Source organism: Berghia stephanieae, chromosome 4, assembly GCF_034508935.2.
Source record: "Berghia stephanieae isolate SIO BIC M18660-M18661 chromosome 4, UCSD_Bste_1.3, whole genome shotgun sequence".
NCBI classification, from domain to species: Eukaryota; Metazoa; Mollusca; class Gastropoda; order Nudibranchia; family Aeolidiidae; genus Berghia; species Berghia stephanieae.
The window spans coordinates 12190362-12200361 of record NC_088363.1 but is presented as its reverse complement, the minus strand read 5'-3'; the positions used below and the strand labels follow the sequence as shown (position 1 = coordinate 12200361).

The following is a 10000-nucleotide window of genomic DNA, read 5'->3' as shown; positions in this document are numbered from 1 at the left end:
AGAGCGAGCGAGCGAGAGAGAGAGAGAGAGAGAGAGAGAGAGAGAGAGAGAGAGGAGGGAGAGGGGGAGAGAGAGAGAGAGGGGAGGGGGGCTATTGATGGTTCATATGACAATACCTGGGATCGAACTGCAGATGGACAGAGTGAAAGGTATCTGAAGAATATGTATGAGGCGGGGGGGGGGGGGGGGGGGGTGGGAGGTGAGGGGGAGGGGAGGTAGGGGGAGGGGAGGGGGGGGGGTGGTTGGATGTGGGAGGGGTAGGAGGTTAAAGGGAAAGGGAAAGGGGGGGGGGGGGGGGCTAAGGAGAATGAAAAAAGAACCCCCCCCCCCATCGCAAGAGAACCCTTGCGGGGCTAAACACGAGATGTTGACAATATCGCGTGCGTGAGCGGGTGTTTTTGTTATTGTGGTTTTGTTGGGTGTACTCACCCACACATAACACATGCACATGCGAGGCTGTTTAGTCCGTCGTCTTTTGTGAGTGAGTGAGAGTGAGCGAGTGGAAAAGAGACTTGGTATGAAAGAGAAGAGAGAGAGAGAGAGAGAGAAGACAGAAGAGAGAAGAGAGAGCTAATGTAATTTAAACACGGGACTGTTTTGATTCTGTGCGAGGATCGTCAATACTAATTATCTGTAATTGGTTAAAGGGCTTTTCTCGCCTCTTTTATTTATCTGCGGTTTCATTAGCTTTTTATTTATCTATCTATTTATCTACTTATTTATTTATTTATTTATCTATTCAGTATCGGGGCGGTGAGATGAAGTGAATGTGAAATGAATTGATTGTGTTTGTATTATTCATTCTTCCTATTTCTCTTCAATGGACCGATACTTATAAACGGTATGTATACTGACCTTTTGATTTGAACTTAAATATACATAGTATGCGCTTGGCTAAGAAGCTCACAACTAACATTGCCATCCGGAAGTATAACGGACCAACACACAAAACTATGTGTAACCTAGAACGTTTATCATCTGGTTAATACAGTTTAGTGAGAATTACTCATAAACGCAGATGGCAAAAAAAACAAAAACAAAAAAAAACAATAACAATTACCCGAGTGACGTCAACTTCGGTCTATCTATAGATAGTATGCAGATGACGTCACTCAGGCCTTTGTTATTGTTTTTGCCATCTGCGTTTGTGAGTTGTTCTCACTAAACTGTATTAACCAGACTATAAAAGTTCATGGTTACACATAGTTTGTGTGTTGGTCCGTTATACTTCCGGATGGCAATGTTGTGAACTCCTTGGCCAAGCGCATTCTATCTATATGTTGGATGTTTGAAAATATCATTAAAGTACCAAATTATTTTGACGATGAAGACCCCTCTAGCTCAGTTGGTAAAGCACACCCCCTCACATGCTAAGGAACCGAGATCAATCCCGGGCGAAATCGAAATATTTTTCTTCTTCTGACCCCCATGACCACTCGACAGTGATTGGGTCGCTGGGTCTGCTGGGTCTGGCTAAAAGGAGATTGGAATAGTGTTCTATTAGAAGGGTAGCAAGCAATTGCTATTGTTTGTTTCACGCTATTGATGCTGTGCGTTTGGGTAAAATTCGTAACCTTAAACGTTTGTAGTCTGATTGATACGATTTAGTGAGAATTAATCATTAAAATGGCTGTCTAAAAACAATAACAAAGAGCTGAGTGACGTCAAGTTCGTTCCTTTTATAGAAACCGGGATAAACTCCGATTTCTTGGGCCTTATAACCCTGAAGGACTGATTGACTTACTGACTGACTTAAGGCCTTTCGCTTTCTCATCCGATCGGGATGCCTCGGCTGCCTCTCTAATCGTCTGTGTCAGTTTATTCTACAGTCTTTTGCTGTGGATGCTAATTTCATAAAGTCTTCCTTTGATTTTAATACTTTGTTATTTTGACGGCGTTTTAGGTCTCTATTGAGGACAGTGTAAATTGACGTGGGTGGCCTACCTTGATATTTCTTGTGTCCGGATGGGGTGAAAAAAGGATTCGTGGCTTTATTAACTAGTATATCTTCACCTCTTCTGAGTATATGCCCAAAATCTTGCCATCTTGCCTCCAGAATTTGAATAGATAAGGGTTTTTCATTGCATTTTTCATACAGTGTTTTATTGCTTATTTTAATGGGGTATCGTGTATTCAGGACTCTTTTCAGTTGTTTTCTATGGAATCTGTCTAATCTTTGATCTTCGGTTCCAGTCAGTGCCCATGTTCAGCAGTTGTATGTAAGCACGGATTTTACAAGGGTTGTGTATAATTTGATTTTAGTGCATATTTTTATTTTATCTTTTCTAATCCATATAGCTAGATCTATGTAATAATTTATCAAGCGCAACCGGCGATAAACATATTCGTCTTCCTTATCTTCTATTAATGATCCTACTTTTTTCGTGGCTCTCCATCCATCTTCCTTCAGATATCGATCCCCCTCCCCCTCCAAAAAAAAAAAACAAACAAATAACAAAACCAACCCCCCCCCCCCCCCAAATATAAAAATAAAAACAAAAACAAAACAATAGACATCATCAAAAGAAAAACAAAGAAACAAAAAAGACAACATCCAAATAAAAAGCCCAACAAAACAAAACAAATAATCCCTTCCCCCTCAGCTTCCCCCCCCCCAAAAAAAAAAAAAAAAATTAAAAAAAAAATCAATGAAGAATTGAATAAGAGATTTCAATCAAAATCACAGACTTAAATAGAAAGATAAACTTAAAATGCTAGATATTTATTTTTTAAATCTTTTTTCCCCCCAGCTTTAAGAGTTGCAATAATATTTACATACCCATCCTCTATCTACCTTTTTTTTTGGCCTTCAAGATAAGAATTTCTTTTGGAATGTTTCCGTTGTCAGGTTTGTAAATTGTCTGGCAAATGTTGACGGAAATCAGCTGTCGGTATTATCTGTTGGATGATTTAATTCTATTAAGTCATTTCAAACGTAGCCGTAATTTTGTTATCTGTATAAGTCATTAGGGTAATCTAATAGATGGAACGAAATTGACGTCACTCAGCTCGTTGTTATTGTTTGAGACAGCCATTTTTATGAATAGTTCTAAGTTCTAACAAAATTGTACTATATCAGACTATAAACGTTTAAGGTTATACATAGGTTTGTATGTTAGTACAGTTTATATCCGACTGTCGGATGTTGTGAGTATGTTAACTAAAGGCATAGCATCAACATCCGGCATGTGGTAAAGTAAACAATTTGCTAACCCATTTATCTGTTAACATCATGAGTCATATGTGAATGATTGAATGTGCGGCTATGTGGTCTTGTGGTATGCATTCGCCTTCAGACCACAAGGCCCAGGGTTCGAATCACGCTCTGAGCGACGCTTAGTTGAGATCTTTTAAAAGAATACTCATAGGCCACGTGATTTTACCATACTCAGGTGTACCTTACCTAAATCGACGTAAATGTATTGAACATTTTGCTCTCACAGGAAAGATAGAATGTAAAAAAAGTAAAGGTAGACCAAGAAAAACATATTTGAATAGTTTGAACAGCTGGATGACAACGAAAGAGAAGAGTAAAATTAGTTTTCTGAGGTTATCTGATCAGAGAGATGAATGGCGTACCATGATCACCGATGTCTGTCACAGAAGAAGAACTCAGGTATAAGATGAGTACCTGGCCGTTAACAGCGTTGTCTATGTCGGAAAAAATTATAATATCGTCTAACAGGTGTCATGTCTCGTCTTAGATGTTACGTGTTGCTGTTGGTCAGGGACCCTTCTTCTTCTTCTTCTTCTTCTTCTTCTTCTTCTTCTTCTTCTTCTTCTTCTTCTTCTTCTTCTTCTTCTTCTTCTTCTTCTTCTTCTTCTTCTTCTCCTTCTCCTTCTCTTCTTCTTCTTCTTCTCCTTCTCTTCTTCTTCTTCTTCTTCTTCTCTTCTTCTTCTTCTTCTTCTTCTTCTTCTTCTTCTTCTTCTTCTTCTTCTTCTTCTTCTTCTTCTTTCTTCTTCTTCTTCTTCTTCTTCTTCTTCTTCTTCTTCTTCTTCTTCTTCTTCTTCTTCTTCTTCTTCTTCTTCTTCTTCTTCTTCTTCTTCTTCTTCTTCTTCTTCTTCTTCTTCTTCTTCTTCTTCTTCTTCTTCTCTTCTTCTTCTTCTTCTATCCCTTTTGATATGTTTTTATAGGATGTTGAAGAGAAGTGCTCGTCTTTTGTGAGTTCTTCTAGTGAGCCGAAAAGTTTTTTTTTAATGTAGAAAAGTTGCAGAGAGCCATATCTATTCTCTATGGGTTGAGTATTTTCTCGGAGCTGCCATCTTGAAATTTCAAAAATTCGTATTTACCACGGGGAAAAATAAATAAAAATTCACTTTAAATGGCTTTAGAAATAAACAATTTGCCTTCAGCATGGTCCAAAAATGCTCCAAAGTCCTGAATATGGTTCTAAGAAGCTAGACTTTCCTTCTCCACAAGATTTATTGAATCAAAGAGACCTATGCAGCTCTGTAGCTGGAGTAGTACTAAGCTGTGTCTGTTTCAAGCGTCTGTGCATATGCTTTTGAAGTCTATTTATTATCGTGGACTGTCCTGAGGTGGAACAGGATTACATGTTCATTTTTGGGCAGCATTTGGTAATCATCTGAACACGTTGGTGTTGTAGGAAGGCTCTTAATTATGCGTTATGTCTCGGTGAATTTTTGCGGTTTGTTTTGTTGTTCCGTTCCTTGAATGGATGAATGAATGCAAATTTGTGTAACAAATTAAACAAAGCAAAAAGCGAAAAGCGAAAAAAGGATGCAATAAAAAAAAAAAAAAAAAAAAAAAAAAAAATAATAATAATAATAATAATAATAATAATAATAATAATAATAATATATATAATAATAATAATAACAACAATAATATTAATAAATAATAAAAATGATGACGACGACGACGACGATGATGATAATGATGATGATGATGATGATGATGATGATGATGATGATGATGATGATGATGATAATAGTAATAATAATGATAACAATAATAATAATAATATAATAAAATAATAATAATAATAATATAATAATAAAATAATAATAATAATAATAATAATAATAATAATAATAATAATAATAATAATAATAATAATACGATTATACATATTTTCGTCTATTTTCCCTTTTTAATATTATATAAATATTAAGACAAAGACAATTGTTTCTTGAAATCGATGTTGTAGAATTTCCCCACATTCCAATAGGACAACAATGTAATCATATTTTGGCGACGTTGACGCTAAGGGCAACACTGTTCATTGGTTTACATTCACAAATAACTTTTTTCATTTTCAACACAAGTCAAAATATCATATTAAAATTCCTTTATTCATCCCATAGGGGAAATTTGTCTCTAGCGTCTATTCCAAGGGATGGCAGGAATAACCCAGGCGTCAGCCTCAGTGCTTCGCCTCAAACTGAGCTAGGGCTAGGTGACACAGCGCAGAGGGTATTCGAACTCGGTGCCTTTCGGATACGAAGCAAGGACTGGACCGCTGAGCTACGCTGCCCCCTATTGATGCTATACATTTGGATAAAATACTCACATCTTCCAGCGGACAACGCGTACTAACACACAAAGCTACTTGTAAGCTTGATCATTTATAGTCTGATTGATACGATCTAGTGGGAAATAATCATTAAAATGGCTGTCTAAAAACAATAACAAAGAGCTGAGTGACGTCAATTTCGTTCCTTCTATATGAGAAAAAACCCTCAACTTATAAAACTGTCTTACACATATGACATATTTGGAAGTCTCGGGTTTAAATTGTTTTTGACAGGTCAGGGTTATTTGGATTCATGGATATTTGGAGTCAAATCATTTTGTGCGGCTATGTGGCATGACACTCGCTTTCGGATCGGAAGGTCCTGAGTTCGAGTCTTGCTCGACGCTTAGTTGAGTCCTTGGAAAAGGCTCTTTACCCACAATCTCTCTTTTTTAAATAATGTTATAAAAAGACGTTTTGACGTGAAAAAGACCTAAAGCCAGATCTGTCGTTTTCAACACGGCTATCTCGTTTGTCATTCTACACAACCTTCTCAGACACGTTATATTTCTCTCTCTCTCTCTCTCTCTCTCTCTCTCTCTCTCTCTCTCTCTCTGTGTGTGTGTGTCTTTGTCTCTCCCTCTCTCTCGATCTCTCTCTCTCTCTCTGTCTTTCTTTATCTCTCTCTCTCTCTTTCTCTCTCTCTCTCTCTCTCTCCATTCTCTCTCCTCTCTTCTCTCTTCTCCCCCTTCTTTTTTCTCTTTCTCGCTCTCTCTTTCTCTCCTCTCTCCCCCTCTCTCTCTGTTTCTTTGGTCTCTTTCTCTCCTTCTCCCCCCCTCTCTCTCTGTGTCTTTGTCTTCTCTCTCTCTCATCTCTCTCTCTCTCTCTTTCTCTTTCTCCCTCTCTTTCTCTCTCTCTCCCTCTTTCTCTTTCTCTTTCTTGGCCTCTCTTTCTCTCTCTTCTTTCCTCTCTCTCTCTCCGAGAAAAGGGCAGGAGGAAAGAGGAGGAGGAAGAGGAGGAGGAGGAGGAGCAGGAAGAGGGGTAGGAGGAGTTAGAAGTAGAAAGAGGAGGAATACGTGTAATTGGAAGAGTGAGGAAAAGAAGGAAGACGAATAACACTGGGAAACAAAACAATCTATCGACATCAATAAATAGAAAAGTCCAGACAGTTCAGTAAGGGGATATCAACAAATAAATAAATAAATAAATAAATAAATAATTAAATAAACAAATAACTGAATAAATAAATAAATAAATAATTAAATAAACAAATAAATGAATAAATAAATAGTTAAATAAATAAATAAATAAATAAATGAATAAATAAATAAATAAATAAACAACTAAATAAATAAATAAATAAATAAATAAATAAATAAATAAATAAATAAATAAACAAACAAACAAACAAATAAATAAATAAATAAATAAATAAATAAATAAATCAATAAATAAATATACAAATAAATAAATAAATAAATAATCAATAAATAAATATACAAATAAATAAATAAATAAATAAATAAATAAATAAATAAATAAATAAATAAATAAATAACCAAACCATTTTCACAAGTTCCAGTTAGCTTGTAGACTATAATGTGGGAGAGTGAGAGTCTCGATAGCTCAGTTGGTAGAGCACTAGCTTCACACGCAAAGAGACTGACATCGATCCCATCAACCAGCCAGTGATTGGGTCGCTGGGTCTGTTAGATCCGTCGGAAAACCTTTGCGATAAACAAGCGCCCGATCAAAAAAAAAAAATAGAGCGTTTTATAAAGCGAAATATCCACTAAACGTGCTCATATCGCTTTACGAAGGTCCTTAACCAACAGCAACACTTAAAATATAGGACGGGACATGACGCCTATTAGGTGATATTATAATGTTTTCGGACAGAGACAACGCTGTTAACGACCTTCCGATCCGAAAGCTAGTGTCACACCACAAGACCACATAGCCGCGCAATTAGGAATTATTTATAATTACACAGAGCGGAATTCTAACAAAAACAAACAAACAAACAAAACAACAAACAAACCCATAATTCCTTCCCAAGGGAAAGAATGACTTTAGCGTCTATACCAAGGGAAGACTGGAATGACCAAGGCGCCAGCCGCAGTGCAGCGCCGCAAAATGAGCAAAGGCGAGATGACTTGCTCAAGGTCACATATTGCGGCGGTCAGACTGTTAAATTAGATACCTTTTGGGTAAGAAGCAAAGACCACACCGATTAGCCATGCTGCCCCCCCCTCCCCCCCTCTCCCCCCTTTCCCCCCCCCCCCCGGAGAATTGTGTTATACCACTAGACCAGAAAGCCCCACAAAGGCAATAAACGATGGTTGCTGGGCGACGTGACATCAGACTATTGAATTCAATTTGTACAAAGGTAATAAATGATGGTTGCTCGGCGACGTGACATCAGACTATTGAATCCAATTTGTACAAAGGTAATAAACGATGCGAAATGAATTGTCACGTGAGGGTTAATTAATTGACACATTAATTAATCAGATTAATTAGTTGAACTTAATGGACACTTACATTCAAAACCGTCATTGTTTTATTTTATGGTCACTTTATCTACATTCATTCTACAATAATATAATTTACATCGGGTCATACAAATACCTACAGTAATCTATAAAATCTGTCTGTACGTCTTGCTACTAATATAGTCATGCCACCTTATGATTCAATATGTAATCTATTCATTATTAGTCCTCCGAAGTACACTTTCAAGGAGTTTTGAACCAGAAGTGTAGGAGGTGTGATGTTACGACTTCTCAATCCTATAGTTTTTTATCGAATGGAGTAAAATTTGGATGACACTTGTTGGGTGATTAGTTCTCACTAAACTTTGTCAACGAAAACTCGAAACGATAAAGGATACACGTAGTTTTGTGTATTGGTAAGATAGATCTGACAGGGGAGGGAGGTGGGGGGGGGGGGGCTCGATAGCTCAGTGGATAGAGCATTCTCTTTACTCTTAAAGGAATCGAGATAGATCCTGGATGCTGCCGAGAAAGAGCTTTTTCTGACACCTCTGTCCACCTGGCAGTAATAGGATTCAATTTGATTCAATAGTCTGATGTCACGTCCGCCCAGCAACCAGCAGCTTGGTTTTAAACAAAGAAAATCGGTTTTTTTATTCTTCATGCTGGCTAGAACCATGTTACATGTCATGTGATCAGGATGTATAAAAGATCAGATTTATAATGTTTTTCTCCTCTGGATACACTTTTATGCTCGTCGGAGTAGTACTTCATAAGGGCGTCCGCCATTGTTCCGATAGTTTAGAACCAGTTAGGCAACTCAATTACTATGCGTCATTACAATATGGAGCTATAGGAGAATTTTGAAAGATACTATCTTCGCTCTAAAATCTATTTATCTATTCATGTATACATGGTGCTATATTTATATTATTTATTATTTATTTATACATTAAAATGTCATGCTCTTTTTTACTTTTTGAAGCGACTTTTTTGGAGGTCGTGTATCTATAGCTCATATAATAGAGTCACGATCTCAGCGGCCAGTCTTACCAGTAAGGTCGCTGGTTCGATCCCCATCGCCGCCGCGAAGTTTTTATTCTCTGTTGTCTTCTGGCACTTTCCTACTCACTTCATTTCTTGTCATTATATAATATATTTTACTTTTTATCCACCCGTCTTGGACCCCAATCCAATTGCAAAATTCGATTTAGACCACATTACAAATCCATTAATACAATAATTCTATTCTACCACTTTCATGTCCGATTTGTAAAGCTTGTTTTTACCTTTTGTTTATCTTATGAATATTTTATTATATTTGATATCTATTTTGTTTTAAAATAGCTTCCTATTTTCATCAATTAATTCGTGACAGCGTACACATCTGTGTAAATATAACGATGAATGATGTGTAACATTTCCTTATGATAATTTCCATTCAGGATCAATAAAATATATCCTATCTTATTTTATCTTATATCTGGCGAAAAGTACTTTGTCCTATAAAAAGGATTAAGTAAAATTACTATGTTGTTAACGACCATGTACTCATTTTACACCTGAGTACGGTGAGAGAATGTGAGTAAAGAGCCTTCTCCAAGGACTCAACTATGCGCCGAGCGAGGCTCGAACCCAGCACCTTCCGATCCGAAAGCGAGTGTTATACGACAAGACCACATAGCTACACAATAGGACTTTTTCCGTTGGTTACAAATTTCTACTCACAGTTTAACGACCTCATGGACATATCACTACAATGATGTCAAATAACATCCAAACCGGGCAGTCGGGATATTTAAATATACAAGTCCTTCCAAGCCATCAGGCCCATGGAGTCGGAGTTTACCCCGGTTTCTATAACGTAAAACGGACAATAGCAATTGCTTGCTACCCTTTGGATATGATGCCAGATCTAAGAGACCCATCTACCCAATTACTGCTGGGTGGTCAAGGGAGTGAGAAAAAAATATCGCCTGCGCCCGGGATCGATCTCGGTCCCTTTGAGCGTGAAGCGAGTGCTCTACC

General features: G+C 37.3%; 1 protein-coding gene across 2 annotated transcripts in view; it reads left to right on the top strand.

Moving 5' to 3' along the window:
* Positions 1-479: 479 nt before the first annotated feature.
* Positions 480-10000, top strand: part of LOC144970031 (glycine receptor subunit alpha-2-like) — a 190755-nt gene continuing 181234 nt past the window's right edge. Inside the window, exon 1 of one of the 2 annotated variants that reach the window (XM_078909212.1) lies at positions 480-633. The gene's annotated coding sequence lies outside the window, so the exon portion shown is untranslated. Of the gene's footprint in view, positions 842-10000 lie in introns of both variants that reach the window. The other variant, XM_078909211.1, reaches the window with a different exon arrangement.